The sequence below is a fragment of the Tamandua tetradactyla genome, chromosome 11, assembly GCF_023851605.1.
Source record: "Tamandua tetradactyla isolate mTamTet1 chromosome 11, mTamTet1.pri, whole genome shotgun sequence".
NCBI lineage: Eukaryota > Metazoa > Chordata > Mammalia > Pilosa > Myrmecophagidae > Tamandua > Tamandua tetradactyla.
Window position 1 is genome coordinate 21,621,126 of NC_135337.1, and position 27,643 is coordinate 21,648,768.

General features: G+C 40.0%; 2 long non-coding RNA genes across 2 annotated transcripts in view; one reads left to right on the forward strand and one right to left on the reverse strand.

The window, feature by feature from the left end:
- Positions 1-27,643, forward strand: part of LOC143649952 (uncharacterized) — a 130,536-nt gene that overhangs the window by 57,098 nt on the left and 45,795 nt on the right. The window contains exon 3 of the long non-coding RNA XR_013159271.1: positions 5,205-5,288. This is a non-coding gene — a long non-coding RNA (uncharacterized LOC143649952). The remainder of the gene's footprint in view (positions 1-5,204; positions 5,289-27,643) is intronic.
- LOC143649953 (uncharacterized) lies at positions 1,429-12,501 on the reverse strand. The gene is made up of 3 exons (XR_013159272.1): positions 12,463-12,501; positions 9,010-9,205; positions 1,429-1,642 (listed from the first exon to the last, which is right to left on the reverse strand). It is a non-coding gene; the product is annotated as an uncharacterized LOC143649953 (long non-coding RNA).

Here is a 27,643-nt window from a genome sequence, read left to right on the forward strand (position 1 = left end):
TCTTGAAAGCCCAAATCAAGTGTCACCACCTCCTTTCTCAATTACACCTGCCTGAAGTACACTCTCTCCTCTACCTCTCATGGCATACAGAGTCTAGATTAGTTAGTGAGTGCTTATTTTCTGATCTCTCTTGTCAGCTATCATTCGTATGTCTCAGCTTCTTGTAAGTTGTCTGAGGGAAGCAAAGAAGGTTGCCACTGCTTTGCACATGGATACTGGAATCCAGTACAGTGTCTTCTCCACGAATTTGCTACCTCTTCCAACTCCAAAACTCAGCCAATGCCTCCTTCATTTGGACTAACCAGAGGCAGGATCAATTAGAAAAAGACTCAGATGTAGAACATCTTTAAAGTTATGTCATTTAATGACACCAATGTATGAAAAATAAAAACCATTCCATTGTCTTCTAGATGCTCGAAGGGGATATTTGGGGGTTCAATATAAGCTCTAGAGTCAGACCGTTGAGGTACATAGCATTGCTTTACCCTATACAAGCTGGGTGACCCTCAGCAACTTTCTTCGCTTTGATGACAAAAACACACAGTTTATGAGGGTTTATATTTTAGTCTGCTGGGCTGATGAAAGCAGATGCCATGAAATGGGTTGGCGTTTAACAATGGGAATTTATTAGCTTATAGTTTTAAAGCTGAGATAAAATGTCCATATCAAGGCATCATCAAGGCAATGCTTTCCTTCTGAAGGCTGGTTGCTGACAGTCCTTGCCTCCTCTGCCACATGGCAAGGGACATGGTGGCATCTACTGGTCTGTCCGTTCTCCTCTGGATTTCATTGCTTTCAGCTCCTTGCTTCTGTGGCTCTCTCTCCATTCTGTTTATAAGGAATTCCAGTAACAGGACTAAGACCCCTGCTGAATGAGGTGGGTCACATGCTAACTGCAGTAGCCTTATCAAAAGATCTTACTTGCAATGGGTCCATACCCGTAGGAATGGGTTATGCTTTTCGGAATACATACAGTTCCAAACCACCACAGTTTACGAGAACTGAATGGAGTAAGACATTTATAACAGCACCTGACACAAGAGGAAGACTCAATAGCTTTTAACCATTTGTAATATTATTATTATATTAAAATTTTTAAAAATTTTTAATATTACTATTAATGAGACAATATGAAAGTTTTGGACTGAGTACCACTAAAATGTTTAAGGAGGTCCCAAATTAATCTACCTATTTTCTTCAAAGAACTATCATGAAGAAATGATTGTCTATGGGAAAGTGTCTTTAGAATTGGAAAGCACTAGTATAGAAATCGCTGCAACTCTTGGTAACCGTTTGCAAACTTCACATACGATTTGCTTAAGCATTCCCTTGCAATGTTATTAGCACCACTGTTCATTTGGCTACGGTTCCGTGGCTGTCAGACAGCTCTGGAAGGCAAACATGAACCCAGTGGCTGTCCCCATTATCACACGTTCTCAGTGATTGGCACCCACCATCAGTGAGGTTTTGCCTCCTGAGGCTTGGGGCTTCCAGCGGCTGTCTTCCGGCCCTGTGAGCATATCCTTCCCTCAGAGAGGAAGCCTGCCTGTGAACCTGCCAGCAGAAGGCTGATTTCTCCATTAACCAGCTGTGTAGCCTTGGGTCAGGCCCCTCAGCCCAGCACTTTGTCTCAATTCCATGGCTGCAAAATAAGGATAACAATCCTTACCAGGAGACAATGAGGATTAATGAGCTAATCTTTATAGAGCTTTTCGGTACTACAAAATGGGCAAACTCTTATTCATCTCTTTCTAGAACTTGCATACAGTCTAAATACCTGCAAGGAAACCAGAAACCGTTTATTCAATGTTGCTTGAAATAAATCGCCTTAGCCTCCGAGGAGTGGGAAAAGGACCTAAACTTCACTATGTCTGAGCAAGTAAATAAGTGGAATGATGTCTTCCCCTGAAGGCTTTGCTTATCAGACACTCACAGAGGCCAGGCAGAAACTGTAGCCTGCAGTTTGCCCTTGCAGAGGGGCTGCCTGACATGGATAAGGAAAAGAACCGGAGACTCTCCCCAGGGCTGATGAATATTTCTTAAACCTCTGTCCACAGCCTCCACACTCCCAGTGTGTGAGAAGGGGAAGTGGATAACGCTTAGCAGCTTCCTAAATCAACTTTCCGAGCCCACCGCCATTCCTCAAGGCTAGCAGTAACTATTTCTTGCTTAAAGTAGTGCTCTAAAGACTTTCAAAGTTATCAGTCATGTGGCAATCAAAGCTTGAAATTAATCTCCCCATCTGTGATTTCTTGCCAGGGGGACTGTTTTGTTGCAATCCTATCTCCATGCCATATCCTTCCTTTCCTTGCCCTACTCCCAAGCAAATATCACCTTGTGCCTGGCAATAGCTTTCTAGATGATCTCCCTAACTCTGCTCCCAAATTCATCCTGCACACTCCTGCCACAGTCTTCCCAGGTCCAGTCCACCTATCAAAAAACAAAATTGTGAAACAATAAAAGCTTTCAAATCCCATTTCTATTCCTATAACTTCTTTGGAGTCTTTTATAGTAAGGGTCAGTAGCTATTAGCCAAGCAAAGAGAAAAGGTGTGAGAGCGTGGCAGGGCTGAGGACAGCACAACAAACAGAAAAGTCCATGAAGTGAGAGCATGGCCTATTTTAAAAATTTACATAATTCAGTAAAGTGGGAGCCTAAGAGGCAGAGGAGAAAGAGAAATGAAGTGGCAAGGGAAGCAGAGCCAGGTCTCAGAGAGCCCTCTCAGCTCCCACATGAAGGAGTTCAGACTTCATCTAGGAGGGGACGGTGCCGGTAAAGAGTTTTAAGTAGGAGAGTGTCACAACAGACTTGCATATTTGAAAGATGTTTCTGGCAGAAGAGTAAATACATTGGAGGAAAAGACTGGAAGCAGAGAGACCATCTGGGAGGTTGTTGCAATAATCTGAAGGAGACAGCAACAAGGGATAAGAGACGTGATAATAAACACTGTTACGCAAAGTGTTGTCCTTGGACCAGTGCCAATTTCTGGACCAATGTCAGTCTCCAACTATTTTTACTGATTCATTATGAGATAAGGAACTTGTGCCTGAATGCAAATGCAAAGCACTTCTTCCTTCATCCAGAAAGTATTGCTTTATTTAAAAAAAAAAAAAAAATTTCAGTTAACTAAACAGTGTGCTCCGTAAGGTGGTTGATTTGTATTCTGGGCCAAGTTCCTTATCCTCGTGAACCCGTGGTAAGCAGCTCACAGCGCTTTCTGCAAGTGGCACTGACTCAAAGTACTTTCTGGACTGATTATGATTTAGATCAAAATGAAAATTTATAGTCATGGTAGATTAAGAAAGGGAGGGAGACAACACATGCTTATAAGGAAAATAAGTAATTTAAGGGAAGGATGGGTGTACACAGGAGTGACATGTGAACTAAATATTCAAGAGCTGCACTGGAGAAGGTCTGGATGGGACGGTGGAATGACCACAGGCTTTTGAGTCAAGCAATGCTGAGTTCAAATCTCAACTTCATGACTTACTGTGTAGACTTAGGTTAGCTAACTAAACTCTCTGAGCCTCCTTTTTCCCATCTGTAAAATAGGTGAAACTTGACCTGCCTCTCAGGGATGTTGTGACAATTCCAAGATCTAGTACATGGCAGGTGCTCATTAAATGTTCCCAGGATCTGGCACATGGCAAGTCACCTGAAATGTGTTGAATATCACACATAAAATGAGCAGAAAATGATGAGATGACAGCAAAAAAGGAGAGTCGAATGAGCAAAGACAGAGTTGGGATTGTCAGCTATTCTGTTAGCACAGTATTCTGTATAATAATAAAACAACGCAGTGACAGTCTTACCTCAGTAGAGGCGTAAAATCCACTTTTCTTACCCTGTCTCCCTTCCCCAAACTCTGCTTATCCACCTCCGGGCTTGGCCCCATCTTCTGTGGCCCAGTTTTAAATCACCTTGAGAAGGATCCATTGCAACACTGTCTTGGTCTGATAACAGGGTCTGCCTTGATACCTACCACGTTTCAACCTATACCCCAGGTCCCTCAGCTAGACCACCTGGGCTGTTCTTACCGATTCCCTTCCCCGGAGATTCCTAAACTCTCTACCCCAAGGCTGTTGCCCTGATACCTACTTACAGACAGATGTCCTTGAGACCACATGAGATATTAATCCCCATTTTGTCTCGACCTCTTGACAATTTTCTTGCTAAGCTGATGTAGTATTGCCTTCCCCTTGGACACCAAACTTTGCACTCAGCTGGAAACTCACCCCAGTACCTGCTGAAGCCAAAACTTTTTCTTTTTCTGAGCGCCTGCCTTACGCCTAGTGTGTAAATCCAGTTCAAGATCAAGTTCTACACTATACGCACTTGGGGTAAGAACAAAATAAACAGCCCTTTGTGTTTACGTGGCAGTTGTATAATTTACAAAGTTCTTTCGGATGATCTCAAATGACCTTCACACCAAGCTCATAACAGAGAAAAGACTCAGGTTCCCTAATTTGCAGATACATGTGTGTGACTTAGCTAGGGTGGTCACCAGTTCCTGTTTGCCTGGGACTGCAGGGTTACCAGCATGCAGGACTTTCAGTACTAAAACCAGGACAGTCCCAGAAAAACCAGGATGGTTGGTCACCCTAGACCAAGTAACTAGTAAGTGGCTGAGCTGGAATTTGAACCTAGGGCACCTAATCCACTACTATAGCAATTGGCACTCATTGGTTGTTGAACGAATGACTTCCAGTTTGTCTTTTTTGGGGGGGGGGGGTATGGTCCAGGAATCTCCAGCATGAAAGGCGAGTATTCTAAGCACTGAACTGCCTGTGCACCCTATTATTTTCACTGCACTGTGTTCCTCTCGTAAACAGCATCCTCTGCAGGCAGATACATCAAATTCTTTCTTCCTAAAATGACAATCAGAGATGGTGGGCAGAGAACACTGCTTTGTGTGAGAAAAGCTTCCTTGTGTTAACTCCCATGGAGGAGTAAACAGCAATAGTAATAATTTCAACAAAGGGATTAATTAAGCAGAGTCTGTGATTATCTTAATAAGAACTTGAAATTAAAAGTGATTGTGAACCGGCCATCAACCCAATCAATATAAATACTCTGCCCTGAGATAATCAAAGGTTGATTGCGTGTATGAATATTCAGTACATGTAAATTTAAAATCCTACTATCAGATAATAATGAAGAGTTGTAGGAGACATCAAATGGTTGGTACATCTTTTTAAATTCAGGCTGAGCCTCCCTGAAACTATCTCGGACAAGATGATAATATACGCTGCTTTTGAAGACCTCTGGATGAGAAGAGTCTGCTTCAGGTGGTGTTTTTAACATTTAACCATTGAGAAATGATAAGCAAATATATGTGGGAGTATTTAGTGATAAAGAAGCATAATGTAAGCAGCTTACTCTCAAATGTTTAGAAAATAGATAGCCATATAGAGATACAGAGAGAAGAGACAGAATGATGCAACCAAATGATTAAAAGTTGATAAATCTGAGTATCTAGGTAGGTGCTATATTGGAATTCTCTGTATTATTTTTCTATTAGTTTTTCAAATTTCTTACGTTTGAAATAATTTCAAACCAAAAGTTGCTTTTTAAAAATATATATGGAAGAAAGGATGAGAAAGAAGTGATTTCTGGGGAAGGCCATGGTAGCTCAGTAGGCAGATGCCTTGCCTGCCATCCTTGAGACCCGGGTTCGATCCCCGGTTCCTATCCATGCAAAAAAAAAAAGAAGTGATTTCTGGATGATGGTGTGTTTCTCCTATCTCAGCAAAGAAGAGTTTTCCTTTTCCCTTCATCCACGAAGTAGGCTCCTGTTCTTTGGTGAAAAATGAGAAAATATAAGCTTAGCTGACTCAGGACAGATCCATGGTGACGCTAATATGGAAGACAGCATGGATTTCTTTATGAAATCAGCATTAAAAACCTCAAAATTTGGCCTCTCCAGGACCAATGATAGCCTGGGACTCTGCAAATAACAAAACCTCAGCCTCTCTGGGGACCAATTAGAACAGGGTCGTCCAACCTCAGGCCTGGCTCAGCCTTTCTCCAAGTACACTTGACCCGCTGACAAGTGGAGGGTCCATTAACCTCCCCTGCACCAGACTCTTTTGGGCAGAACACAACCTTTAGAAACCCTTTCTCAACCCCTGCCATTTCTCGCGCCCCTCTGTTGCCCAGGTGCAGCTAGCATCCAAGACTGTGTCCAGTCTTTCTTTCAGCATCTTTCCTTTTTTTAGCAGTTTGGGATAATTTATTCCAAAGACTCAACCCCATGGTAGCACATACTTTGTCCGCACCCAGAATTAGCCTTTTACATTTGTTTACAATCTCCACATGCATCAATGAATCGCCATCATTCATTCAATAAACATTTATGAAATGTCTGTAACGTATCAGGCACTGTGCAGGGTAGTGAGGCTAGTGTAACTTAGACATGTATCATAAGTCTAGTACAATTATAGATGAGATGCTATGACTGTGGAAGCTAATAACCATTAAGGAGGGAGGCAGGGTGGTAGGAACATTTCAGAGAGTAGGATTTCTCAAGGCAGTCAAAGGAGCAGGGAAGTAGAAAAGCCGTCCAGGGAAGAGAGGATAGCATTTCATACACAAGAAGATAGGCTACAAGTTAGCTCAGAAGGGTTGGAGGCAGAAATTCTTTGAAGCATTGGCAAAACATAAGCCCAGAAAATTTGGTACTTTCTCAGGAAATCTTCTCTGCCAATTGCTGCAGAAGCAGTAGCTTCTGCCCCTCATCTTGAATGAATATAAAACAATCAAAGCCTCTTACTCTTCCTTCCTTATTTTCCAATTTCCAGTGCTTTCCCACTGATGAAAATACTTAACTGCTACTTGCATTTTCTTTTCCATCTGTCTTTTGTCTATACCCTACATATTGATCCACATTAATGTTTTGTGCCAGCAACCGCTGGCAAGGGTGGAGTAGCCAGCGCTTCCTGTGGCCCAGGAAGAAGAGAAAACATGGGTTGTCAGCTCTGTGCTATGATTAAGTCAACTAACCACTGCGTCAGTAGTTGTGCTTCTTTGAAAGTCTGATATACTTGCCTTTATGCAACATCAAATACCTGTCTCTGCTAACCATGCCCTGTTAAGTGAGAGGAGAGAATCACTTATACTTCCAAACATGCCTTCCAATGACAGAAAGGTTGCTAAGCAAAGGACTGGTTTAATACAGTCAGTACAAAGAGAGGGAAGAAGACTAGAAGAAAAGCTGAGCAAGACAAAGGAAAAGAGGAAAGAGGCTCTGTGGGAAGGATTCCTGGTTTGGGCACTATTATGAACCTGTCAATCACATGCATGCCCCACCCACATGCTCAATTAAATCTGCCCCCAGCCCCACCTGCAGAGCCTGAGCTGATTGGAACATAAATAGGATCTGACCAAGGGATGTCAACCCACAAGCTGGACAGTGACGACTTGTTATGCAGCTGAGAACGATGACAGTGCTGATGGTAGAAATGATAATAGCTATGATTCATTCAGGGTTTTCAATGTGGCTGGCAAATAGTTTATCTCATTTAATTCTTTCAACAATATGCTGTTATTATCTCCCTTTTACAGATGATAAAACATGGTTCAAGAGGTTTTTCGAGACTTCCAAGGTCAGAGGATTGAGTCAAACCCTGGCCCATCTGATTTTAAAACCGAGTTCTTCCTTACCTTTCAGTATTTCCTTTCATTCTCACTCGACCCCCAGCTGCTTTTGACTACTCAACTGTTATCCAAAGCACAGTGCAAAGTGCTAGAAATATCGTGGGGAACCTAAACTAAAAATGTCCCTATCCCCTGGAGCTTGTACTCTGCAGAGCAGAATAATTATCAACAATAAACAAATAATCACCTAAAATAAATGCGAGTTATATTATATGCTTGGAAATAGATGATTGGTATATTGTGGGAGAGAAGCATAGGGATTTGCTTAGGAGGTTGGTTGGGGAAGGCCCCTCAAGGAAGAAGGGACAGCACACCAAGATCCGAAGGATGCAACAAAGCTTGTGCTCTTGTTTCCTGGCTGCCAAAACAAATACCGTGCGATGGGTTGGTTTAAGCAATGGACATTTATTGGTTCACAGTTTTGAAGTTAGGAGAAGTCCAAAATTAAGGCGTCATCATGGCAATGCTTTCTCCTGGGAGATTGTAGCATTCTGAGGCTTGCTGCCAGCGATCCTTGGTCCCTGGCTTTTCTATCACACAGCAATGCACCTGGTGACCTCTCCCGGCTTCTCCCTTGTCTTCCGGGTTCCTTTGGCTTTTAACTTCTGAATGCTCCCTCTCTGGCATTTGTGATCTCTGTGGCCTTCCCTATAAGGCCTTCGGTAACAGGATTTAGATCCATCGTGATTCAGTTGGGCCACACCTTAACTGACGTACCTCATTGAAAGGTCCTATTTACAATTTCACAGGAATGAATAAGTTTAAGAATATGTTTTGTGAGGATACATGGGTCTAAGCTCAAATTGAACTAAACCTGGAAGAGAACTGAGAAGCTAGGAGAGGCTGCCATGTACATCACTAGGTGACAGAACAGCCGAGGACTGAGGATCACCAGCAGTCAGCCCCAGAACACCAATCTTCAAAACAGAACGCATCACTTTGATGATGCCTTGATTTGGACTACTTCTAAGCTAATGAGTTCCCACTGTCTAAACCAGCCTATTGCATGATATTTGCTTGAGTGGCTAAGGAAACTTAAGCAATGTCTTTACACATATACTCATGTGAATAAATGTTTGCACAAATACAAAAATGTAACATCAAAAGCATGCCCTTCTCTTTATGAACTCTTTTTGCTTTGTTCTTGACTTCTTTCTTTTTCTCCCCCTCTACGCACATCATTTATTGCCCCTTCCCAATGTAACTCATGTCAACAACCCAGTGTTTCCTATCAGATAGTTCTGAATAGGCATACATAAGATTTACATAAATATATGTATATAAATGTGACACATATTTGTCTTTGACTTGTAAAAAATTAAATCATAGTTTACATACATTTTTCTCACTTACCACTAATTTGTGTAAATCTCCCCAGGATAATTGCTATTGCTTTAATTGATCATTTTAATGGATGCATCATAGTCCAAGGGGCAGATTTGACATAATTCCTCAGCTGTTCTCTGTTGATGGGTTTTCATTTGTTTCCATTTCTTTTGCTGTTTTTGATATTGCTTCAGTAAGCATTTCATCTCTATGGGGTAGATTGCTAAAAAAAAGATTATTGGATTAGAGGACATAAAAATTTTATTTCTCTAATAGATTAATATGATAGATTACTTCTTTAAAAGATTGAAACTGTTTACATTTCCTGCAGGAAGGTATGTGAGTACTCATTTGCCCACATCCTCTGCCACAACAGGTAATTTTTGTCAGTTCAGAACTGTTTGAACTGATATCACTTTTTCATTAAAAAATTTTATATTTATTTAAAAAATTAAATATAGTAAAACACGCGGATTTTACAGAAAATTTTCCTCATCCCAGAAAGTTTATTACTGTCCTTTAGAGCTCTATCTATATCCCACACACAACCACTACTTTGATTTCTATCACCATAGGGTAGGTTTGTGTGTAATTAAACTTCATATAAATAAATTCATCCAAAATATACTTTTTGGTGTCCAACTTCTTTTGCTCAAAATTTTTTTGAGATTCACCATGTCTTTGCATATCAGTTCTATTATTAAAATTTTATTTAATTGTATTTATTTTTAGAGTTCATTGAAATACAATAAAATGTATAGATCTTAATTGTTCAGTCTGATGAATTTTAGCAATTTTGTACATTAATGTAGCAAACATGCAAAATATTTCCATGATCCCAGAAACTTCACTCCTGGCCCTTTACTGTCAATTCTCACTCCAATTCATCCTTCCAGTGGCAACCAATTATTTAATTTTGATGGCCACTTATTACTTTTGTCTATTCTAAACGGTGATACAATGGAATCTTGGAGTATGTATACATTATCTCTGATTTCCATTATTCATCATAACACTTTTTTTATTCATTCAAAATGTTGTTTCATAATAGTAGTAATTTGTTCTTTTTCATTACTAATTAGTGTAATTTTCCTCTTGCCTGCCATTTGCATTGATCATTGTTTTTTAGATATATAAGACCTCTAAAACTTACTGTGCAAGACTTTTGTGAATATGTGTTTTGGCTGTGTTTTTTATTTATTTATTTATTTATTTGGGGTAAATTCTTTGTATAGTAATTGCTAGGTGAAAGGGTAGATGTATGCTTAACTTTATAAAAAACTGCCAGCTGTTTTCCAAAATGATTGTAACATTTTGCATTCTTACCACAAACATAGGAGAGTTCCAGTTGCTCCACATGTTCATCAACATTTGGTGCTATCATTTTTGTTTTAGTCTTTATTGGATGTGAAATAGTATGTGTTGGAGCTGTACAGCCCCCAGAAAAATATGTCCTTAAACTTAATCCATTCTTGTGAGTGTGAATTCATGGTAGATAGGACATGTTGATGAGGTTACTTCAGTTGAGGTGTGGCTCACCCCAATCAGAATGAGTCTTAATCCTATTACTGGAGTCTTTTATAAACAAAAAGAAATTCAGAGAAAGAGAAAGAAAACCACAGAAAGCAAGAAACTGAAGATCAATGGAACTCAGAGCAGGGAGAAACCAGGAGACATCTACCATGTGACAGAGATGCCAAGGACCAAGGATCAGCAGCAGCCAGCCCCAGGACACCCATCTTCATGGAGAAAGTAGTACCTTAATGACGTCTTGATTTGGATTTTCTCTTAGCTTCAAAAACAGGAGTTAATAAATTCCCAATGTTTAAGCTGACTGTTGTATGATATTTGCATGAGCAACCTAGGAAACTAAAGTGCTGAACAAGAGATCCCTAAAATTTTCATAAAAATAGCAGGTTCCTGAATCTTCAAATTTTTATCTTGCATGTGTCCTACCAAGGTTTCCAGAATTCTTTACAATCTGCATGATGTCATTAATGGAATGAATCAATGTGATTTTCAGTGGCATTTCCAACTGATGCAAATCTCCTCAGACTATGTTATGAGAGAAAGAGGAGAGTCAACATATCCCTCAGGCAAAGCTAAAATTGAATATTATTTGAGTCACATGAGTGTGAACGGTTTCTGATCCTCTTTATAAACAGAATAGGAAAGAATGCATTTGCTAACTCAGTGGCTACATACCATGTACTTGAGGCCCTATTAATCTATTTTATCTTATTATCTAGCAATGAAACAGTATCCTGCACAGTAGCTGAGTCAGGTTCTTATTTGGTCAAGCCTGTATTTGAGTGCAGTGATTCTCCAGGACTATCCAGTTTCCATAGGGACCAAAAGGGTGAATTCAAGGGAATATGACAGTGAATGCCACTCCTGTATCTTCTAGAACTTTAATAGTGGCATCAGTCTCTGCCATCTCACCACCTCCAGGATAAAATATTTTGGTTTTGATTTTCTGTTTTTGTTGGTGGGTGGGAAGGATCTGTTTCAGAAGTTTCCACTTGGCCTTTTCCACTATTGATAGCAATTTCCTCACAGGCCAACAGCCTAATGCAGATGTTGCTCCAACTACCAGTATGTTGACTGCAGATACGAACTCAAGATGTGAGAAATGTTCACTGGGTGAATCTGGGGACATGATGGACCTACAATAGCTGGAATTTAGCCAGAAATTTATTTATTCCTGGTCCCTATAAATCTTTACACTAATGGGAAGAGGAGGACATGATGACACTGGGTCTCTGGGTGGCAGTATTAACTCACCCTGTGTTCCTTGAAATATTAAGTATCCCCTTTCACCGAGGGTAATTCTGAAGTTAATATGACTCTTCAGTGCCATCCCTAGTTGGGGAAAGAGAGTCGAGACTTTATGCCACCATGTGGCCCAGTCTTTGGATACAAGCTGCCTGAAGTTACCTTCATCTGAGTGTATTTGCCGCAGCATTCCAGGTAGTTATGATAATTGATCCTTTATTTCTGAAGATGCATTTGGGTACATCACAGTATCTACTACAGAAATTCTCTTGGAAATAATATCTGTAAGGGAATAAGGGAAGCACAATTGGGCAGAGGGAGAAATTAAATGGCAATTGTAACAGAGACCTCAGCCAATCCTCAGAGACCTCTGGAGCTGGCATGACCTCTCTGACTTGCCCTGGTTGTGCCAAGTGGCCAGACCTTGCTTCAATAAGCCTTGAAATGCAGGTGGCTCTTAGCAAAAAGATGCAGTGTTGGCCTGAAGGTAGTACTCAGGGAAAACATCAGCTATGAGCTGCCAACAGCCAACACTCACAGCAGGTGGGGAGAGGAATGCCTTAGTTATGAAGGGGTGTCTGGGTGGTGTACCACAGTATCCACAATGGGAGTCAGCAGCATATAAATGGTATTTCAAGCATTGGATATGGATGGGATCACAAGGGAAAGAGTTCAGAGAGAAAAGAAAAAGGGAACAGGACTTACCCTTAAGTCAAACTTAGAAGCCAGTAAGAAGAGGAGACCTGGAGAAAAAAAAAGGTAGAGAAAGATATTCGAGAGTATGATACGGAAAAGCCCAGAATAAAATGATGTCACTGAAGACAGGGAAGAAGGATGAAATAGTCCACCATGTGGAATGCTGCTGGGAGATTGACAAATGTAAGGCAAAACATCCAAATTGTTTTATCAACATGAAGGTCATCAATAACTTTGGCCAAAGCTTTTTCAGTAAATAGTGGAGACAAAAGGCACATTAGAGTGTATGGAAGAATAAAATGGAGTGGAAATAGTAGAGACAGCATATTAATCAAACTTTTGGTTTTACTGTTAAAAGGAGTGTGAAAAATTTGGGTGGGGGATAGTAGCTGGTGAGAGCTATGGGTGCACTGTAGAATTCTTGTTTGTGCTTCCTTTTTAATTTGATAGCTACTAGAATAAGTTAATGTTGAAGGAAGAGATGGATGATTCTGGAGAAAGATAAGAGAAGAAACAGGGTTGTTGTTTAGTAGGCAGAGGGACAGGGCCCCAGAATCGAATTGGAAAGTATGGCTTTCGGTAGGAACAGGACTATGAGAGAAGTTGGGCAGAGATGCAGATTGGACTACTAATCTGACAGTGAGAGAATGAAGCTCCCATCAGTGGTAGTTTAGAGCTATATGTGCCCCAGAAAAACATGTTCTTAAACTTAATCCATTCCTGTGGGTGTGAACTCACTGTAAGTAGGGCCTTTTGATGAGGTTACTTCAGTTAAGGTGTGGCCCACCTCAATCGGGACTTCATAAGCAGAATGAAATTCAGACACAAGAGAGAGAAAGCCAGAGGGAGTAGCCAGAATCTGAACATCAACAGAAGCTAGAAGAGAAGGGAGAGACCAAGAGATGCCACCATGTGCCTTGCCATGCGACAAGCTAAAGATTGAGGATTGCCGGCAGCCAGGCTCCGAGCACCACAACCTTCAGGAGAAAGCATTACTTGATGATGCCTTGATCTGGACATTTTCCTAACCTCAAAACTGTGAGCGTATAAATTCCCATTGTTTAAGACAACCCATTGCATGATATATGCTTGAGCAGCCAAGGAAAGTAAAACATCATGTTATGCCTTTTATTCTCTCAATGTAATATGTTTACTTTGGGTAAGTAAGTATCTGCTGTGCATTGCATATCTGTTCCCACCCTGAAGTAAAATTGCCCAAGTCTCTGGTTCTTATCATGACACAGGAAGAGAGAAACAAGGTGTGGCTTTGCAGAGCTGGCAGCCGCTTGACACATGTTGCTTTGCTTCTTTGTCTTCTTTCTTTTTTTCTTCTATTTAGAGTCATGTATGCCAGTTTTCAGGCTGGTAAACAGAGGTGGGGCTAAAGGTCAAAAGGTGATGAGGTCTCGATTTGAATTCACTGGCGTGATCAGCTGTGCTTCCTCATTATAATCAGGAAATCCTGGAGTGATCAAGCCAACAACAGCACATCTGGAGAGTGTGCAAGGGTGGGGGAGAAAGGGAAGTAGTAGGAGGGGTCATACAGCAAGAAGGGAAGGGCTCACATCACTTTTCTGGGCTCAGATTGGATCTTCATTTCTTTAGTTCATATTTTTGCATAATTAAAACAAATATGTGCAAACTCAATCTCTGCCATATTTTTCCCTCTTTGGGGCCCTGATATTTTTATAATCTCTTTCCCGACTAGAGGGGATTTCATTGCCTTTACAGATAAGGTCTGTTGATTTACAGATAGAGCCAAAGATGGTCAGCATTCTATTTTGTTATGATTCAAAGCACATAAATATTAGTGGTAAAATAAAGGAAAGTAAAGGAAGCAATAAAGTATATTCAAGCGGTACAAGGGTAGTTCAGTGGTAGAATTCTCGTCTGCCATGCAGGAGACACGGGTTTGATTCCCAGCCCGTGCACTTCCCAAAACAAACAAACAAGCAAAGAAAAAAACAAAAAGTCAACAGATGGTGCTGCAATAATAGATACTCACATGGAAAAAGAATGAAATGTGACCCCGCTATACAGCATACAAAGAAAAAATATATATATATATTTTTTTTTTTCAGTGACATGGAACAATATTTCTAATATATGGCTTAGGACTAAAAGTATATATTTTAAAGTGTAGATTAATGAGTATATATGTTTGGAAAGATTTATATGCACATGCAAACACTATGAACACTTTTAAATGAATAACATTAATTTAGTGATTATTATGTGCCAGTTACAATGTTAACTGTAGGTATTAAAAATAAAGGTGATTTTTAAATTTTGAAGTTATATCAGTAGTTATTCACTTTCTTATATGCCTTACTTTTGTAAATAAAAGCTAATTTTTGAGCCACCATAGATTCCACCATGCCTTGCCATGTACAACCTATAATTATATCAGACCAGAGGTTTTGAGTTCTTTCTTTTGCTCTAATCTAACTCAAAGCTGTTCTCTGCTCTTTGTAACATTTGCCATCACTTTGGGTCTGAGTTTGGAGCTCACTCTGTTAGAAGCTGATTATTTCCTGGGCTCTGTAACTTGATTACAACAAATTTCATGTGTTAAGCAACATTAGCTTAATTTAATACTTGTTCTCTTCTAAAAGAAACTCTCTGACTTTTGAAAAGCTTGTGCATGGATTCCTGTTACTTCAAGGCTTGTAGCTTTGACCTCAAAAGTCCATCTTAACTGTTGGAATCCCAGAAGCAGTTCCAGCATTTGACTGCCTGCTTACAATTCCTCCTCGGAAAGAAGGCATTAAGTGCTTCCCCAACGCTCTTATTCACCTCATTTTCCACTTTACCTCCATTGTGTCTCCTCTTGTTTAATGAGAAAGAAAACTGTCCTTTCTCTCTTTTGAGTTCGGGCACAGGAGAGAGGGTAAAAGCGTGCTCAGAGGAACCAAGTTTGTTTTTGCATCATGTCTGTCTTATTCCAATCAGGAAAAGTTACCCCGGCAACCAAATAACTGGTTTGTTTGTTTTTTAAACTATATCCTCCGTCTTCTTTAAATTTAGTTTCCTCTTCTCCAATTAGCCTGCCTCCTAAACTATAAAAGCCATACAATTCAGTTTAGCCTGCTGACAATGGCAGGCATATCTTAATAATTTTGAATATCTTTGTTCTGATTTCCCTCCCTTGAAGTTGAAAATTGCCTGAATGTTCATATCCCATAGTTCCTATTAAATCTCCCATTGACCCGTTCCCTCTGGAGGCCACAAATGAAAGGGCCTGGCAATGCATCTCTTAAGGTGGTATGTTAAAGAGTATGGGAGGGGGCAGGCCACAGTGGCTCAGCAGGTAAGAATGCTTGCCTGCCATGCCTGAGAACCCGGGTTCACTTTCCGGTGCCTGCCCATGTTAAAAAAAAAAAAAAAAAAAAAAGGAGGACTCATAATTCCTGCAGGGAAAGAAAGGACTACAGACCCATAGAATCATGCTTCCTGATTTGCCATGTGAGTTTGATCATCCTGACGTTGAGCTGTTTCCAAAAGGTATTTTCCTGAACTGATCAGAATTATTTTACTTAACAGAAAAATAATACTCTTTTTATAATTCCAAACTTTTCGTTTTGATCGCTACTCCTTTGACAAATCCTTTGAATAAGACCCTAATTTGCATGAAAAAGAAAAAAAAAGTAAAAGTGCAAGAAAATATGTTCAGATGCTAAATCATTCTTCTTTTATTTCCTATTAATTATCTGCCCCGTGGACTGCTGTTTGTTTCTGATTACAGATTTCCCCTGCAGTTATTTTCATCTGATTCCCCCTACAAGTCAATTAGTGTTCTTGAACGTCCATCCAAATGCCCTTTATCGGCTAGGAGCAGGGCTGGGGGTGGGGGAGGGGACCCGGGGACCCTGAATGGTTAAAGCTAGATTTGGTCACAGCTAGAAAAATGACTTGGAATGCATGCCCTGTTCCAAGTGAGTTGGTGACAGCTTCTTTGTCTGTGAAGGTCAGTATGTTCACCACATAGTCCCCCCGCCCCCAAGCCCCCTCCAGCGAACTCTGGCAGGGTGAAATGGCATTGTTCCCAAAGAAAGTAAAGCCGAGTACTTAGGGAAGTTACTGGCCACCCCACTTCTCTGCTCAATGCTTGGTAGGAATTTGAGAGCATAAACGGTCTCAGTCAGACGCATGCGCCACTGTCTGGCACTTCAGGCTGGATATCATGGACTGTTCTAAATGCTTAAGGCCCACTGGAAAACATTGTTCTTCAGGGATCCCTGGGTTAAATTATGTGTACATCCGTAAAACAAGTTCAGGAACACAGATGTTACGTGATGTGATGATCTCCTTATGTTTATACATTAAAAGTTGATCAATAGTACAGTTTAAAATCAGTTTTTATTAATATGTCTGTCCACCAATTACTGTAGTAGTGCACACAGGTCAACATGGTTTTGCAAAGTTCATTTCTTCCAAGTGCCTCTGATATTACTAGCTGTGAAAAGTTTCCTGAAAGGCGATAGCAGCTTGAGGGCCAAAAATCTTGGATCTCAAAATAGCATAAGCTTGAGGAACTAATCTTGCTTCCTCCAGTCACAAAAAGACCTATTCGCATTCCTCTGAAACAGGAACCTGTGAAGATCTTTCTTTGTCATAAGATGGGGATCGCTACAGGAACCCTCCCCCATTCTCTCCCATCCTACCTTTTTAAAATAAATTTTATTGAGGTATGTTCACCCACCATACAAACCATCCAAAGTATACAATTGCTGGCTCACAGTATGATCACGTAGTTGTACATACAGCCCCGTGATCAATTTTAGAACATTTTCATTACTGCAGAAAAGAAATAAAACTAAAAAAGAAAGCCCAAATCATCCTGTACCTTTTCTCCCCTCTGGTTTGGTTTGCTAAACCTGCTGATATGCAATATACCGGAAATGGATTGGCTTTTATAAAGGAGTTTAATGTTACAAATTACAATTCTAAGACCATGAAAATGTCCAAACTAAGGCTACAACAAGAGTATATCTCACTCAAGAAAAGTAGACCGCAATGGCTTCTCTATCACCTGGGAAGGCACATGGTGACATGTGCTGTCTCTGGGCTTCTGGTTACAAATAGCTCTCAGCATCTCCAAGCGTTCGCATCTAGGCATCTGCTCTCTCTTTTGACTCTGTCTGCTGCTCTCCTTGAATTGTTTTAAGGACTCTGGTAAACCAAGAACCACCTTGAATGGGTGGGACAACGTCTCCATGGAAGTACTCTAATCAAAAGGTCCCACCCAAACAACAGATCTACCCTCACAAGTTTGGATTAGGATCGAAAGAACCTGGCTTTTCTGGGGTACCTAATAGCTTCAAACCAGCACACTCTCCTTTTATTGACTCATAGGAGCAGTGTGGTACATTTGTTACTGTTGATGAAAAAATATTAAAATATTATGAGTAACTATAGTCCATAGTTTGAATTAGGTACATTTTCCCCATACGCTCCTTTAGTATTAACTCCTTGGAATAGGGTCACGTATTTGTTCTAGTTCGTGAAAGAACATTTTGTTTCCACATTTGTATAGTTAATCATAGACATTCCACCAACAGATTCACTGGGTTATACATTCCCGTATTTTAACTTCCAACTTTCCTGCTGGTGGCACACACGACTCTAAACTTCCCCTCTCCACCACACTCACACACCATTCAGTACTGTTGATTATCCTCGCAATAACATGCCACTGTCACCTCTGTCCATTTCCAAATGCTTACGTTCATCATGCACATATTAAGCAACCACTCCCCATTCTTTAGCTTCATTCTACATCCTGGGAGCCTATATTCCATGCTTATTGCATATTATAATTAGTTCAAATCGCCCATTCTCTTTGGAAGACAAGGAAATCAGAGGGGGAAAAGAAGATGTCAGTGGGAGAGGAAGGGAATTAAATATACTTTAGATTATACAGTCTCTTTGAAAACTCTCCTTGTTGTATTCCCTTCTCTCCTCTAATCCTTAGAAGGTCATTCACTGAACCACTCTAAATCATCATTTTAATTTTATAGTAGAGTTCATTATGTTTCAAGAGTGTGCTAAGAAGTAGCTCATGTGAAATAGTTAAACATTCTTCAAGTAGCATTCATACCTCTACTCATCACATATGCACACATTCCCACACATTCACTTACTCACACTTTTTTTTTTTTTCTGGAAACAATGCTCAGTCACACTTTTTCAGTGATTCACCTATTATCTTTTAGCAAAACCTTACAGAATAACAAATATACCAACGGGGCTCTACATTCAACATCTGTTACATTGGCACAATTATGATTGGTGAATGATTTGGCCAATCATGAACAGAAGTTAAAACAAAAATTCAAAGGGCCTTACTTGTGATGGCCAAGATATTAGAGATTAGGATTCCAGTATGCTTTAATTTCAGAATACAAGAACCAAAACAAGAGAAAAGGGACAAAATATAAATAAGAAAGGGGAGCAAATAAGGACAGATGCAAAAAGATGCTAAAAAAATAGAAAGTTAAATGTGATTTTAAAAATTAAATAACAACCTAGACAAGAAAAGGCAGAAATAATTTAGCCTATAAGAACAAAACAGAAGAGTGGAAGAGGAAGTGGTTAAATTAGCCTAGAAAAAAATTGGAACCAAAATAATAAGGAGACCTTCACTGTTAGCATTTTTGAATGGCTCTGGCTGAGATCTGTAAGGTTCTTTCCATTTCCTGGCTTGTAGTGTCCTCTTTACCAACACTAAGATCAAAATAAGCAGTCATCAGACCGTTAGTCAGCACTTCTAATAGAATTGCGTCAAGCATTAATCATCTCTAAAAGCCAGTTCCCCATTTTCCCCTTAGAAGTTTTGGTTTTAAGACATTATCAGAAAATTGTTAAGTTCCATATTCAGGGTTACTATGGATAGATAATTTGATTTTCATAAAATCTTCATTTGAAAGTCTAAAGTTTGGTTCAGAACAGTGTGTTTTAATGGAGTGGGCTCTGAGGCCAATGAAACCTGGGTTCAAGTTCAACTCTGTCATTTATTAGTAGCTTGAACAAATTTCAAACTTCTCTGAGCCTCAGTTTCTTCCTACATAAGATGAGATTCTGTAACCGAGAAATCAGGATTTAAGGGATGATTTTGATTGTTGAATCGATATATAAATATTCCTTTTCGCTTTCTGGTATATTGGAGTAGACAGGGAAATACCTGAAATCTCTGAATTATACTCTAGCTGCCTTGATTTCTGATAATGGTTGTATAGCCCTTATCTCCTCCTGCTATGATTGTAAAAAACCTTGTGACTAACTTTCATCCATACCTAGGTATCCAGTTTTTCAACTTCAGAGTCTTGTACTCACTAAAGATAGCTCCTAATGGCTGTTAATGAAGGGTTTGGGATCCACCTGGAACTAAACACGCCAAGTCCCAGTTTATATTGATGACCGAAACTGGATTTAACTTAAGAGGGCCCACCTGTCATGAGCAGTAGTTTAGACCATAACCTACAAGTCATCTATACCTCATTCCCCCATTTTCTTTCATGTGACTAAGCATGCTCGATAATTAGATCACCTGTAATTATATCATCTGGGACCACTGTACTCATTATCCTAATCCCTGCCCCTCTTTTCTCTAGTACAACTATCCAAAGTACTACAGATAGGGGAGACAGATTTTGGGCTGTTAGGCCATCTGCTCTCCTACTACGCATGTAGTAATAAACTCTCTCTTTGAAACCCCAGTGTCTCAGGAATTGGCTATCGAGTGTGTCGGGCAGAAGAATCCATGGTCTTTGTCCAGTAACAATTCTCAGGATTGAATGAGAGAGACAATATAAAAGGACCTGCCACCCTCCAGTATGCAATAGGCGTTCAATAAATCAAAGTAACGATTATGATTATATTAAGGGATCAATGCTCATATACATAGAAGGGCAAAAAGAGCAAGTTCTGTACTAAAAGCTAAAACAAGTGGGGACTACAAATGTGTTTGTATGGATGAAGAAAAATGTGTGGTGAATATGCTTGCTTTTATGCATGTGCTCAGGCTGGTACAAGTATGGGAGCAAGGAGAAAAAGAGAGGTAAAAAGAAAGACATCTAATATCAAGGATGGAGAAGAGGATAATAAAGAGTAAGAGGAGGGGAGATCCCTTTAGTAATAAGGAAAATGAGGGGCACATTGGGTGAAGGAGGAGAGGCATAACTTATGAGCATGGAAACTGCCACTGACTCCAATTTAATGGACAATAAGCCAAGTCTCTAGGTCCGCCAGCTTCCGGGTGCAGTCCGAAGCTAATAAACACTGAACCCCTTGAAGGCAAGATCCATGGTTTTGTAATCGGGGTAAAATCTTAAACTTTTAACATACTTTCCCCTTTTTGCCTTCTTGACTAAAATCTTCACCCTACTCTGCCTTAGATAAGCATTTCTTTAATTAACTGATTTTTTTTTAAATTAAACAAGTAGGAAATGTACAGAAAAATCATATAAAACGACAGCGTTCCCATGTACCCTCCATTATTAACACTTTGCATTAGTGTGATACCTTTGTTACAACTGATGAAAGAACATTAAATTTTACTATGTAGTTAAAGCCCATAGTTTACATAAGGTGTATAGTTTACCATATATTACCCTATTAATGTGGTGCATTTTTTCTTTTTTAATTCTTATTGATTAAACAATGTACAAGCACATACTCAGTTAACATGCAAACATTCCATACACAGTGTACAATCAATGACTCACAATATCATCACATAGCTGTATATTTGTCACCATGATTATTTTTTAGAACATTTGAATTACTCCAGAAAAAGAAGCAAAAAGAAAAATGAAAAAAACTCATATATAGCATACCCCTTACCCTTCCCTCTCAATGACCACTAGCATTTCCATCTATCCAATGTATATATTTTTTAATTTTAACATTTGTTCCCCCATTATTTATTTATTTTTTAATCCATATGTTTTACTCAATTAGATAAGCAATTTGCCAGAAGGTTTTCGATTGTTTTTTTAAGGAATTTTTGAATTTATTATAGAAAAGGACAAGAGAAAGAATAATATTCTGCTTCTGTCATTCCAAATTTAAAAAAAAAAGGCTTTTGTAAGCCTCTTGAAGAGGGATTTACTGATCTCTTTTATGAGACCTCTAGTATTTTAACAAACAAGCTTCAGATCATAGAATTGTATCACAATAATGTGAAGAAAAAAAAAGCAAACTGCTTGTTGCTGAGATTTAGCCAGGAGAGTAGAATCAGAAAGAATATACGATGAAAAGAAAGCCCTGCCCTTTGTTAGTGTGAGGGATGTGGGAAGTGAAGGGAGAGAGAGAGAAATGGAGAGAGAAGGAGAAGGAGAGAGAGATTCAAAGAGAAAGAAAAGAACAATGAAGGCTGTTCTAATCTTCCTTTCCCCATCTTTCTGAGTTTGGCCCACATAGGAGGCTGTGTTTTAGGAAAGGCAGAGCAGGGGTCACTCTTCAAGAGATTCCTGCTGGACTCTAGAAGGAGGTAGCTTCGTGTGTAATCCACCACCACACACTTAGGGACCAAGCCTCGGCCCTACGCAGTGACGCATGGTCAAATATGGATATATAAAGAGGACACAGAAGTTTAAGCCTCACTGTTTGTCAGAGGCAAGGGAGGCCAAGGCTAGGGGAGAAGCCAACTAGACTTCAAAGGGACCTCAGCACCAGGGGAAACTGAAATGAGGGCAGGTCTGCCAGAGCACACCACTCGACTTTGACCTGGCCCCAAGACCAACCACAAGCTCACTTGCCTGGGCTTCAACCACAAACACCCACTGGACAAACAGTACAAAGTGGAAAAGGGACAACAGCCTGGGGGTCAAGGCAGGGAATTGTGGTTGACAATACCAACTCCTCTCCATTACCATGAGGTCATATAAGCTTCAACCCTTTCCCCATGTGCCAGGCAACCAGAAGAGGAAGAGGCTAAGAGCCTGAGTATTTTTATCCAAAAGAAGCAGAATATTATCCAAATGGATTATTGAACCAAACTACATTTTAGAATAGACATTTAGCTAATATTATTTATCCTCCATCCCTGACCCCCAGCCAGAAGGTGAGGGCTTAGGAGGGAAGCCAAAATGGTTATAGACTAAATAGACTTTGTTTTTCTAAACATCCAATTTGTCATGTCAGTTAAATTTTGCAATTCCATCACACGTTCTTTGGTTTCATGCCAAAAGGAAGTCTAAGCGCAAAATATAATTGTTGACTGGCAGAACTTTCAAAAGAACAACTTCTTTGGAAGAGCAGGAATATGCATGCTAGGCGGCCTGGCTATAGTGGTGAGAATCAAGTGATTGAGAGGGAGGGAAAGAAGAAAGGGGACCAGCTGTGGGTAAGAGTTTTGTCTATTTTGTTCACTTCTGGGTCTTCTGTGCCTGTATTAATGTAGATGTTCCATAAATGAATGAATGAATGAATGAGTAAACATTTGTTACCTATCTCATGCCAGGCATTATTAAACATGATCCTATTTAATTCTCACAATAGCCTTTGAAGTTGATGTTATTATCACTTAGAGATAAGGAATGAGGTCAGATAGTTAGATAATTTCTCCAGGGTCACACACCTAGTAAGTAGATAAGTAGGGACAGAATTCAAACACCAGTCAAACTGACTACTGTGATTTCTCAAAGTATTTCCTCTTATGAATGGAAATATCTTCATATGGAAAAAATTCCAATGCTACTTCTGATCTCCATTTATATTACAAGAAAGGTCCCAATGTGTTCTGTGGTGACCAGACTCCCACTGCAAAAATGCTTCTTCTGCAAATGCGATCACCTTATGAAGGTAACACTAACATTGTGGCAATTGCTATATCTAAGTTATCCAGATAAAATGAAATCACAAGACAGTAGAAAGAGCTCTGTGGGAAACCAAAAATGCAATCCCAGAAAAAGGAAGGGGAAGGAAAAACATGGAAATTATAACCATAGTCAGTACTTTAAATGCAACAGGCATTTTTAAAAGTCAAAAGAACCCTTGAGCTTTGTTCTATTTGTTGTAATCAAAATAAACAACAAAATAGGCAAAACTGCACAAAATAACTCCTCTCTTGGGTTTCCAGTGACATTATAACCACAAAAGTCTCCACCATCTATTTAAATTATAATATGATCTGTTACCCTCTTGTGGGTTTTTGGTCAAACACCATTTGCATCTGCCTTACCATTTGCCACACCCTCTTACTTTGATCTGCAGCTCCCTCTAAATGCAACAGACATTCATACTGCTGCAGAAGCAAAATCATTGTAATTTCCAGGACTTGCATTCCATTTATCTCAGCTACAAAATTAGCAAGGGCCGAAGGATCTAAAGAAAATCAAACTGGATTTAAAAGAAATGAAAGCATAAACATGGAAATATGATTAGCAAGACAAATGTTTTACTTTTCATCATTGTCCTGGTTAATGTAACCATGATTCCAAATAGTTCAGGGAAAAGGGATAAATGATTAGGAGTCAAAAGACATGGATTTCTATCTTGTCTCAATGATTATGAGCAAGTCACTTTCCTTTAAGATGAGTCAGTTGGACATGTTAATCTCTAAAGTCCCTTCCAACCCAATGGCTCTATAACCGTAAGTCTGGGGAAGCCTGAAGACGTTTTCCTGGCACCACTATGTAATGGAAAAGCAAAGTCTAGCTTCACTGATTACCCACTATGTGATTTAGGCAAAGTTGTTTAACCTGGCTAGCTTCAGTTTCTTCATCTGAAACGGACAGATAGTAATATACACTATTACAGGATTGTGTGTTCAGCTAGTTGAAAAGTGGGAAAGTCACATTTGTTAATATAATTTTTAAAGCTCTTAATTTTTAAAGAAATTTTAGAAAGGGAAACTGTAGTAAGGATGTAATCCTTGGAAATATCTTAGAATAAAACATACAATGTACATGGCTGACTTTCCCATTATGCTACTACATTGTACAAGATGGCACCTGTCTTGGTTTACTAAAGTTGCAGGAAAGCAATATACCAGAAATGGAATGGCGTTTAAAAAGGAAATTTATTAAGTCATAAGTTTATAGTTCTAAGGCTGCGAAAATGTCCAAATTAAAGTACCAGCAAGAGGTTATCTTCATTCAAGAAAGGCTGATGCCCTCTGGAAAACCTCTGTTAGCTGGGAAGGCTTGTGGCTGACTTCTGCTGGTCCCTTGCTACTGGGCCCTGTTGCTTTCAGCTTGTTTCCTGTGGGGATTCCTCACTTAGCTTCTCATTTTATAAGGTTTCCCTGGGCGCATTTTCCTTCTGCCTCTCCAGAGTTCTCTTGTCTGTGTCAGCTCTGAAGCAACTGTTCTCCAAGTGTCTGCATCTGAGGTTTCTCCAAAATGTTTCTCCTTCTAAAGGACTCTAGTAAACTAATCAAGACCCACCTTGAATGGGTGAAGTCATATCTCCATCTAATCAAAGGATCACACACACAACTCGGTATATCACAATCTCCATCGGAAGAGTCCAATCAAAATTTCCCACCATAAACAGTAGGTCTGGTGCCAAAAGACTGGATCAGGATTAAAACGTTTTCTGGGGAACATAATAGTTTCAAACCAGCATAACACTTTTAGAAAAGCTGAAGTGTCACTGCTTTGGTACCCATCAGCACAAAGTGGAAATCCAGGAAAGCTGCACTTTTCCATCCACATATGTGATCACATCTGATGACCAAATATGCCAACCCCAAATCTTCCAAGTCTGTAGTCCCCAAACCCAAGCTGGCTTGTTCCCCCACTCCACCCAAACCCATCATATCCCAAGTCCTCCAGAAAGAAATTGCTCAAATGTGAGACTGACTGAGCAGCCATAGTGGACCTTCAGGTGTGTAGCTCAGGTCTTGAGAGCTCAGTTATTCAGTTTAAATCAAGTGGTAAAATGGGGACCCTGGGTCCTGGTGTTACGCCATGTCATATTGGGCCTGAATTGTTTGGTTTATTAAATCTAGTTATTTTCCAGCATTTAAAAACTAGGAGATTACACCTCAAAACGCAGATTTTCAGCCCTCCCTTGGACCTCTGACAACATTGCACCTGCATTTTCAGTCAGCAACAAAAAGTAGAGTAGGGGCCTCCCTAAGTCCTCCACGGAGATGGTCATTTACTCTTAAATTCATCACAGTCCCAAACTAGTCCACTTCTAGAGACCCACTTACTAACTGGCCTGGCTCCTAGCAGCATTTGAGTGCAAGCATTGATTCAGAACATCAAGAAGTTTAGAAAAACTGTATAAAAGTTGACTAGAAAAACATCTGAAGGAGCTCAACTTTTGGGATATAGCTACCTGTGGATCTAAGTGGCTACTTCAGGATCTAGTGACAGAGCTGATCTAACAAAAACATATCATAGAAACACAGTGAGTCAAGATGGCGGCTTAATGAGGCGTGGGATTTAGTTCATCCTCCAGAGCAGCTAGTAAATAGCCAGGAACAGTACAGAACACTTGCTAGGGCCACATTAGTGACCGGACACACAATGTACACCAGTGGACCAGCTGGACTGGCTGCAAGCCCACTCAGAACCATGAGTTCTCCAAGCCGTAGCTCCGGCATCCCTCCCCCACAGGCTGGTTCCCAGAGGGGAAAGGAAAGAGACTTTACCAGCAGCAAGGGGTTGATCTCTACCGAGCTCCAATTTGTGGAATTAATTAACAAGTTCTCACTACTAAAACTAGGCCCCTAGCTCAGTTAAACCTTGAGTAAAAGTTGTGGTTGTTGGTTTTTGCCTTGGCGCAGAGGGGGTAGGGCTGACAGAAAAAGAAAAAAAAAACAGGTTATTTTGGATCAGACAGCGCAAAATGCTTGAGAGGGTCTGGGCCCTGAAGGAAAGTGGGGGGGACACAGGACCTGGAGATACACAGAGCAATGTACCAATTTAAGCTCTTGATTAGCAAACTCAAGGAACGGGGGTCCTGCTCTGAAAAGGATTTTTTTTTTCTTTTCTTTTTTGTGGCTGTTTTTCTATGGCTTGACTGCTCTTTGGATACACCTGCAAGGCTTCTCAAGCTCCATCTGCCCCAGGTAAGTGTGAAATTAAGCTTCTCTGAGAGCTTGTTTGGAGGCTGTGCCTTCCCCAGGAGAGGGGTGGGGCCCAGATTAGGTGGAATTCCTCCCTCAAGGAGTTCAGACCCCAGGATCTGGAAAACTGAAGTGATAAAAGCCAGCCTACAACCTCTCCTCTGTCTTGACCACACCCCCAGCAGAGAGAGCCTACTGAAGTTAAAGGTACCACATCACCTTATGCTGGTGGGACCTGCAGAGAGACAAGTGCCACATACAGGGCAAGATAGAAAAAACACAGAGTCTAGAGGCTTCGTAGAAAGTCTTTCAACCTGCTGGGCCTCACCCTCAGGAAAATGACAAAGGTGACTCCTCCTGAGAGGAGGCCAGTTTGGTCTGAAAAAATCTGACTGGGGTCTATAATACCTAAGAAGACCCTCCTAAGGAAAAAAGAAAAGCCACTATACAGGAATGGCAATAAACAAGAAAACAAGAACTGAAAAATTCTGATCTGTTAAACAAAACCTAAGCTAGAGGTCTAGAATAAGCTGAACTTAATGTCAAAGAACAGGTAGACAACAAAATCATCCAGCAAGAAAATCCTAGGTAAAAAATGTGAACACAATCTCCGGAATAAACTAATTAAGGAAATTAAATGCCTAGACACCACCAAAAAATAACAAATCATACTAGGAAAATTGAATATATGGCCCAGTCAAAGGAACAAACCAACAATTCAAATGAGATACAGGAGTTGAAACGATTCAGAATGTTTGAACAGACATAGAAAACCTCATCAAAAATCAAATCAATGAATTGAGGGAGGATATAAAGAAAGCCAGGGATGAACAAAAAGAAGAAATTGAAAGTCTGAAAAAAAAAATCACAGAATTTATGAGAATGAAAGGCAAAGTAGAAGAGATGAAAAAAAATGGAAACCTACAATGTTAGATTTCAAGAGGCAGAAGATAGGATTAGTGAACTGGAGGATGGGACATCTGAAATCCAACAAGCAAGGAGAAAATACAGGGAAAAGATTGGAAAAATATGAGCAGGGCCTCAGGGAAGTGAGTGACAACACGAAGCACATGAATATATGTGTGGTGGGTGTTCCAAAAGGAGAAGAAAAGGGAAAAGAAGGAGAAAAACTAATAGGGGAAATTATCATTGAAAATATATGAA